The 8,693-nt window shown below is 37.5% G+C and overlaps 1 non-coding gene across 1 annotated transcript; it reads right to left on the bottom strand.

Moving 5' to 3' along the window:
- Nucleotides 1-7,832: 7,832 nt before the first annotated feature.
- Nucleotides 7,833-7,905, bottom strand: TRNAE-CUC (transfer RNA glutamic acid (anticodon CUC)). Its single transcript has one exon. It is a non-coding gene; the product is annotated as a tRNA-Glu (tRNA).
- Nucleotides 7,906-8,693: the final 788 nt, after the last annotated feature.

Below are 8,693 nucleotides of genomic sequence, written 5' to 3'. Positions count from 1 at the left end.
TGCTGTCTGCCCTCTGGATCTTATTTTTTTAAGGACATATTTCTTTTCACATCAAGACATGCTGTGCAACAGCATGTATAAACAAGTTGTTTAGTATAAACTTGTTTAGTATAAACAAGTTTATACTAAACTTCACATTTCCTATTATGTATTTCATGCTTTTGTTGCGTTTGTAAATGGAATCTTTCAACATATTTAATTTTATCTTAAAATATTTTAGTGTGAAATCTACCTTACAAAAATGGACAGATTATGTGTATGTAGTGTTTTAAGAAAACTTATAATAGTTACCAGCTTAAGAAATAGAACATTAATAGTAGTTTTAAATCCCTGTGTTCCCCTCCCTAATTACACTCCCTTCCTCCCCCCACTCCAAAAATATCTTCTCCTAAATTTGTACTAACAATTTCCTTTATTATGTTTAGAGTTCCACCACCTATGTATAGTATAAACCTAAACTGTGTGTAATTTTGCACATTTTTAGCAGTTATATAAGTGGAATCATACTATGATATTCTATGATTTAATTTTTTTCTGCAACATGTTTATTTATTCAAGTATAAGCGTGTAACTCTCAACTTCATTTGTTTTCACTGTTGTAAGTTATTCTGTCATATGACTCTATCATAAATAAAACACAGTGATCTACTCTAGTGATGTTTTTGTGAAGAGGTTTTCTTTTTCTTTTTGTCTGATTTTGTCATGAATGGTAAAATTTTATCAAAATTTTTCTTAATCTATTACAATTATAAAGATGTTCTATTTTTCTGTTTTCAGTGTCCTAATATGGAGAGTTATATGACACAATAATTTTAAATATGAGTAATAAGTCCAACTTGGTCATGATGTATTGATATGTATGGTGTTTATTTTACAGTGCTGAATGAATTTTCTTATTGATTTTGAGGGGGACTTTGAAGAAATCAAAGCCATGTCAATGACTGACTGAATTATAATTTCCATTTATCTTATTGTCCTACACTGATTTTGGTATCAAGATTTTATTAGCTTCAGGACATACATTTCAAAATACCCTCTCTTTCCAGTCTCTGAAAGATTTTTCTTAAATTTAGAGTGATCTATTCTTTGGCTATTTAGTATAATTTTTCTTTAAATGTAAGTAGGATGAGAGTAAGACAGCTGAAATTTTCTATTTTCTGGAATTATTCACATTCCTAGGAATTTTCCTCAATTTCACTAAATTTTCCAATATGTTGGTGCACATTTCTCCATAGTTATCTCTATTATCATTTTATTATCTACTCGACATATGCCCTTTATCCTTCATATATCCTGTTAGAAGCTTAGAGGTTGTTAGAGGATTATAAGGTGTTGTCTACAGTACATTTATTTTCTTTTTAAGAATTCCTATATTTTATTACTTACCTCCTATTTTTTTAGGTTTATAGTGCTTTATTTTAGTTTAATTAGTTTTTTGTTGTTGTTGTTGTTTTTGCTTTTTCTTAAGTTAAAATCTTAGTTCATTAATTTTCAGTTTTCTTTTCTGGCATAGGCCTTTGAATATTGTTTGTCTTTTAAGAACTATAACTTGTGTCACACAAATTTTAATGAGTGGTAGTTTTATTATTATTTAATATTACTAATAAATTGTTAAATAAAAATAAACTCTTTTGCTTCTTCTTTTGGTCTGTGTAAACCCACGAACTCACAAAATGGGGATTGTCCTGTGTTCTAGTTTTTTTTTTTATGCTGTGCTTTACTTCTGTTTCAAGACTTTGCCTTCCATACACAACTAATGATGAGTCTCAAGGCTCCCAATTCCCCAAAGACATCTTTGATTTGTCTTTTGGGCACACAAGCAAGATTTTCTTTCTTTCATATTCCTTTCTAGCTGAATGATTACTTTAACTTTGGTAGATACACTCCACAGCTACCAATAACTGGACTAAGAAAGTGCTGATCTTACCTTAAGCATTCTATATCACTTTATTCTACTCTCAGTATGCTTTGATCTGAAAGTCTTTGGATTATGTCTCCACACAATAAGGAAAACATTTATTTTATTCCTGAACTTCTGATAAAAAGTCATGTCTTCTCGACCAAGAGGAAATGACCATTGCTTTGGGAAACAACAGACCTCCTCTTGCTTTGCTCTGTCTGCCTGACAGGGATTTAGATTTAACAGGCTTCATGAACATCAAAGGCAACACGGAGCTGAAGGAAAGTCTCCTAATGCCTTTTAAATCCGTTATCTTTCTTTTTCAAACCCTCAATGTGTAAGTATTCATTATATGCAACTGGCATTCAAATTTCTGCTGTTCAAGCAGAAAAAAGTCTTTCATCAATTTTAAATTCTTTAAATATTTCCTAATCCTCTACATGTAGGTTATAGCGAGCAGCTATTCAGAAGACTGAAATAATTCTTCCTGATACCTGGACTTAGGCAAACTATTTTGACCGCAAGTTACAAAAACACAATTGTACAAACATAAACATAAAAAGAGAATTTAATAATAAGATACGGGGTTTTTGTGGACTCTGTGACCTCTTAGGTCTGAGAAGGGTCTAGAACCAAAAGTTGGAAACTATAGGATGTTAAAACCCAAATATCATTCTAAATCCCAGTTATAAATTCTCAAGAGAAAGAAAACTCTATTGAGCCTGGCTTGGACAGATGCCCATTCATTGTCTAGTCCATCATGACCATAGGGTTAAGGACAGGGTGAAAAGGAGTCTGGAGATCATTGCTCTATATGGGGTCAACAATTCTTGGAGGGAAAACGGTAGCTATTCCATAAAGAGGAGAATTGATCCTGCATTAAACACTTGGGAATTTCTGCCAGAATTTCGAGGAAAAGGAGTCAAAGCTAAAAACAGCTGGAGAGAATATAGTGTAATTTTATAGCAGCAAATGGAGCGTAAAAATGTGAAAAATCAGTGTTTTTTTTAAAAAGAAGGAGCAAATAGTTGATATCATGTCAAACTAATCAAACACAATGAAAAAATATCCTGCGATAAATGAAGATCTGACCCAGGGAACAGTAATTAAATATACGATTCTAACACATAGTGAAAATATTAAATGCAAAGAAACAATATATGGATGCTAGAAGTACTCAACAGAAACAATATAAAGGCAAAAAAATGATATGTAAACAAGAAAATTTGGCTGACCTTTGATTTCTTTTATGAAATCTAGATGCCAGAAACATTCTAAAGGTTTTGAGTAGAAAATTTGGGACTCCCATAATTTCAAATAAACCAAGTTTTCTTCCATGTGTATAAACTAAAAACAGATATCCTCCTCCCTTCCTGTTGGGGAAAAAGTGCTCTGCTAACACCTCAGCCTGTAAAGCTCACACACTTCTCCTTACCTGGCAACTCCTTTTTTGCTCATCATCCTTCAGAATCAGCTCCATGGCCGTTCTTTCCCTGGGCCCTCAAATAAAACCTGTTGTCGTGCTATTCTCTCTTTCACAGAATAAAATCCTTTCCTTTTATAACACATTTCTGAATTTGCATTTACATATTCAGCTGTGTTCATTATTAACTATCAATCTTCCACATCAGGTTATAAGACTCATGAGGGCAGGCCCAGTCTCTATTTTGTTCACCACTGTACACACAGTGCATAGCAGTGTTGGGTAGGACATAGTAAATGTGGAGGGAAGGGCAGGGATGGAGGAGAAGGTGGTTGTACACCTTACTTGAACTTGGAAGAGGGGAAGGCAACAGGGGGCAACAGGAAAAGAGGAAAAAAGTCAGGGAGAGTCTTAGTCATCTCAGGCTACTCTAACAACATGCCCAGAAACTAGGTATCCTATAAACAACACATTTTCATTTCTCATGGCTCTGGAGGTTGGAAGTCCGAGATGAGCGTGCCAGCAGGGTCAGGTTCTGGTGACAATCTTCTTCTGGGTTGCAGGCTGAGATTTCTCCCTGTTATCCTCACATGGTGGAGAATAGAGCAGTGGAAGCAAGCTCTCCAGTGACTCTCACAAAGGCACTAATCCCACTCAGGAGGGCCCCACCCCCAAGAGCTCATCTAACCCTAATTACCTCCTAAAGGCCCTGCATCCTAATACCATCACATCATGGGTAGAGTTTCAACACATAAATTTTGCAGGGATGCAAACATTCAGTCCCTAAAAGGTAGATGGCTGGGCACAGGGTATGAAGAGGGGTGTCAAAAGCTGCTAGAGAAGGCCTCATTCACATCTGAGTATGTGAGCTCAGTAGTTACATATGGCTGTGCAGAGTAGAGGGAGAGACAGATGAAGGAGTCTCTGAAAACATGGAGAGAGAATGGATGAAAGAGGAAACAAAAAATATCTTTTCCTAGTTCCCAATGAAAATCCCTCTCTTTTAGATGAATTTTTATTAAATAAGTAGTAATTGGTTGTGTGTCCCAAAAAAGACAGGATTTAGGTAGGGTGTTTACCTCTTTAGGTAGGGTGTTCTCTTCAAAGAGTTGACAATGAAAGCTATTTTTTCTCTGAAAAAATAATTATTCATATTGTCTGTTCCATTTAACATCAGCCTTAGGAGGAAAACTGTAACCAGTAAACAGTAGCATCTGAAAGTAGTAAATTCTCTTCAGCATCCTTTGTAATGGGGGAGTTTCCACTGCGCAAGTGACCAGTTCTGGGCTGTGCCCTTCAGGCCACAATTCCTCTGGCCATTAAGGATTCCATTGTTTGTTGAGGTCACAGGGTAGTGTGTCTGTGCTTACAGGTGTCACAGAATATTTGCACAGGGTATTGTGCACACCAGGCAATTCAAATAGGGTTAAACAAAGTCCCAAAGCACAAGTGGCATTCCACTACTAGGATGTCTATGGGTGCTGTCCTGATGATCGTTGATGGAAGTTCCAATATCCATAGTGAGAGACGAGCAACTATTATAGCTCTGCCACCTGGGAGACACAGCAGTAATACAAGATGATGGCTTGAGTTAGCTCTCAGGGCTGGACACTAGCCGGGCATGGATCTCTCCTAGTGCTGATTCCAAGTATTTCCTGTGGTTCCCTTGGGAACTCTTACACCACACCTCCCATCCCAGGCAATGTTCCTCTAGCTTGGCTTTTCCTAAGTTTTTGTTCCTTCAGATCTTAAAAATCACCTCTCTCTTGCAGATTCCACCATATCGTGATAATAAATTCGGTGTTTATAATTCTCATGAAAGTTTTTAACATTTCAGTACTTTTTTTTTTTTAATCCAAAAACCTGATGTGTAGAATGTGAAACAAAGAAAAATAGAACAAGGAAAACAGGCATATGTCAGAAGTCACATTACTAATCGGTGAGTAAACAATACTATATAATAGATCAATGTTATGAATTTTGTGGTTTAAATATGTTATATGCATCTTATTTTTGTCATCTTAATTTATCCATTTTTAATAGAGTTTTGTTAAAATCTCCAATGTTACTGTGTTTGTTCATTTCTCCTGGTAATTCTGCAAGTTTTACTTTTATTAAACTTAAAGGTTATGTTGTTGAGTGCCTACAAATTTATAATCAGCATGGATTCCTATTGGCTTTTTTTTCATAATTATATGGTATCTTTTTTATGCTAATAACATCTTAAATTTTATTTTGTCAGGTATTACTTTTCTTACACTGGTTATTTTTTACTAAGAATTTGTTTTGTTTTTCATGCCTTTATTTTGAATCTTTCTATGTGGAATTGTTTTAGATTTTTGTTTTGTTTTGTTTTATGGAAGCAGCCTATTTCAAATTCAATTTTACAAACTGATTTTTAATATGAAAGTCTAATCTATTTACATCTTCTGTGAGTCTAGTGGGGTTTATTTCTGTCACCTTATTTTTGGTTTGAGATAACCATGCTTTTTCTTTATTGCTGTTTTCTCTTCCTCTGCCTTCTGTTGGTTTGGCAAAATGTTCTACTTTCCCTTTTTTATTTGCTTTACAATGAATTATTTTGCTTGTGTGTTTGTTTTGGGGCCCATCTGGGCCCTAATCTGAAGCTAGGTTCTATTACCAACAGTCACACTGGGGACGTGGCAGATCCAGGCTCAGATCAATGACCCAGTTTTCACAGCTCCTGGTCGTGCAGATGTGACTATGCCCCCACCTTTCTCAGGCTTCAGCTCCCTAGGAGCCCTATTCTCAAGAAAAGACCTTCCTAAGTGGAGGTATCCATCCAAACATCATCATCTTCTATAGAACTCTTCCGGTCCTCTTGACCTGGAAGTAACAAAAACCCCTTGTGACTACTTATTTCACATTCAGAGTGCCACAAAGTCTTACCTTCTGCTCTACTCACCATTTCGCTTTTCTATTCATTTCCTTGATTAGGGAAATGCTTGTCTTTTATCTGAGTCCAGCCATGTCTCTTTAAGTACATATTTTTTCTGTCTTGCCGTATGACTTGAACAAAGATGCCATCTTGACCTGAAGACTCGCTATTCTCTTTCTAATTCTATGATTATGGCCAAAACGTTACCCCATCTCACTCAAGACATCCCTTCTGATTCTCAAAAGACTGTTTTGGAAGTCAGAAAGCTGAACATTGACTGTTTCTTCTTTTCATTTTCTCTCTAATGATCTACTTATCCTCAAGGCAGTGGAGATGCATCTTATTGAGAAGACTAAAGGTCATGATAGAAATGAAATGATAAAAAGTGAAAGCTCAAAAATTACTACTTTGAGATGTTTTCTATTTATGTCCTTAATAAGGCATACGCTTCAAAGCCTAGCTAAGCCATTCATGTGTGCATGGAATTAAACATAGACCACTCTAGAAACAATTCAGCTGAGCCTGAATTAGTGTGTCTTATTGACTTCCTCTAGCACTTTCTATTCCTGCTGGTGTGTCAGCTACAGGAACCTGAGGAAAATGAGGAGAATGCACAATTCTTTAGGCTCTGGGGACTGAGGAGCAGAGAGGAAGAAGAGATGCTAGAAGTGGATTTATCCCCTGGGGACTTTGAACACAAGACCAATTCTTGGCTTTCATGGGTGTGGGTAAAGAGATAACACCCGAGTAGCAAGACAGGAAACCCTCAGATAGGGGAGGAGAGTAAGAGAGAGTGAGAACAAATGTCCCAAAGTTTTGAAATACACACTTATGAACCGGCCACTGTGCTTACGTCCAATATCCATTCCCTCTCCATTCTCTTCTGGTTGACCTTTTGTGACCCTGTGCTCTTCCAGGGCATGCCGAGTGCTCAGGTGAACCAGATCCCATCTGGATTTTTTTTTTTTTTTTTAAGTCAGTGCCTTGATCAGTTGAAGATTACTTCTCTTTTCTTTCTTTCTTTTTTTTTTTTTGCCCGTTGCGGAGCACAGGCTCCGGACGCGCAGGCTCAGCGGCCATGGCTCACGGGCCCAGCCGCTCCGCAGCATATGGGATCTTCCCGGACCGGGGCACGAACCCGTGTCTCCTGCATCGGCAGGCGGACTCTCAACCATTGCGCCACCAGGGAAGCCTCCATGTGGATTTTAATGCCTGTGAAACAAGACACACACAAGGTAGCACCCATGGCTGATGTGAACACATCAATAACAATCGGTGACTGTGGACTCAGATTAAAAATTCTATCTCAGTATATATTTTTTAACGTCAGTACACTGGAAATAGGGATAACAAAAACTGAAGCAAAGCATGAACAGAATTTTACTTTTAAAAATCATCTTTGGTGGATAGTATGATGATCAATCTTTTTGTTTTGTTTTGGTTTCAAATTAATTTATTTAGTTGCTTTGGGTCTTAGTTGTGGCAGGCAAGCTCCTTAGTTGCAGCAGGCTGTCTCCTTAGTTGCAGCTCGAGGGCTCCTTAGCTGTGGCTCGCTGGCTCCTTAGTTGTAGCATGCAAACTCTTAGTTACGGAACGCATGTGGGATCTAGTTCCCTGACCAGGGATTGAACCTGGGCCCCCTGCATTGAGAGTGCAGAGTCCCAATCACTGCACCATCAAGGAAGTCCCATGACCAGTTTTATGTAAGCTTGGCTAGGCTATACTCCCCAGTCATTCAATCAAACACTAAAGGTGTTGCCATGATGGTATATTATAGATGTACTAATTTCTACAACCAGTAGATTTTAAGTAAAGGCGATTATATTCAATAATCTGAATGGGCCACCCCCAATCAGTTGAAAGGCCTTAAAAGCATAACTGATGTTTCCCTGAGGACAAAGAAATTCCGCCTGTGGACTGTAGCTTCAGCTTGTGCCCAGGAATTTCTGGACTTCTCTTCCTGATGGGCCACTCTATGAATTTTAGAGTTGCCTTGCCAGTCCTCATGATTGCAAAGGCTAATTCCTTATGATAGAGCTCTTGATACAGAAGTATGTGTGTTTGTGTGTATGTGTGTGTGCCTGTCTGTCTGTCTGTGTGTCCTACTGGATCTTTTTCTCTTGTGGAACCCTGACCGATACAGATTTTTATAGTACAAGTGTTTTCAGAGGGATAGAATCTTAAGAACGAGGTTTCTAAATTGATTCTGAGTTTTCTGGAATAAATTCTCTAGTTTGATTAGCCTTAAAGACACTAATGAATATTTCTAGTGGTAGAGAGGGTACTGATAATCCACAGTATGATGTGGCAGTAGAGATAGGCAAAATATCACCATTGGATACTATCAAATACCTATAAAGGGTAGGGCTCTGGGTAGCCATGTGTTTGATATTGTACAACATTTTGGACAGCCTAAGAAATATAATGGATTTGGCTGGTTGCTCCTACTTGCGCTGGAGAAAGTAGGGAAA

This window comes from Lipotes vexillifer, unplaced genomic scaffold (genome assembly GCF_000442215.2).
Source record: "Lipotes vexillifer unplaced genomic scaffold, Lipotes_vexillifer_v1.1 scaffold137, whole genome shotgun sequence".
Taxonomy (NCBI): domain Eukaryota; kingdom Metazoa; phylum Chordata; class Mammalia; order Artiodactyla; family Lipotidae; genus Lipotes; species Lipotes vexillifer.
This window is presented reverse-complemented; position numbering and strand designations above follow the sequence as displayed.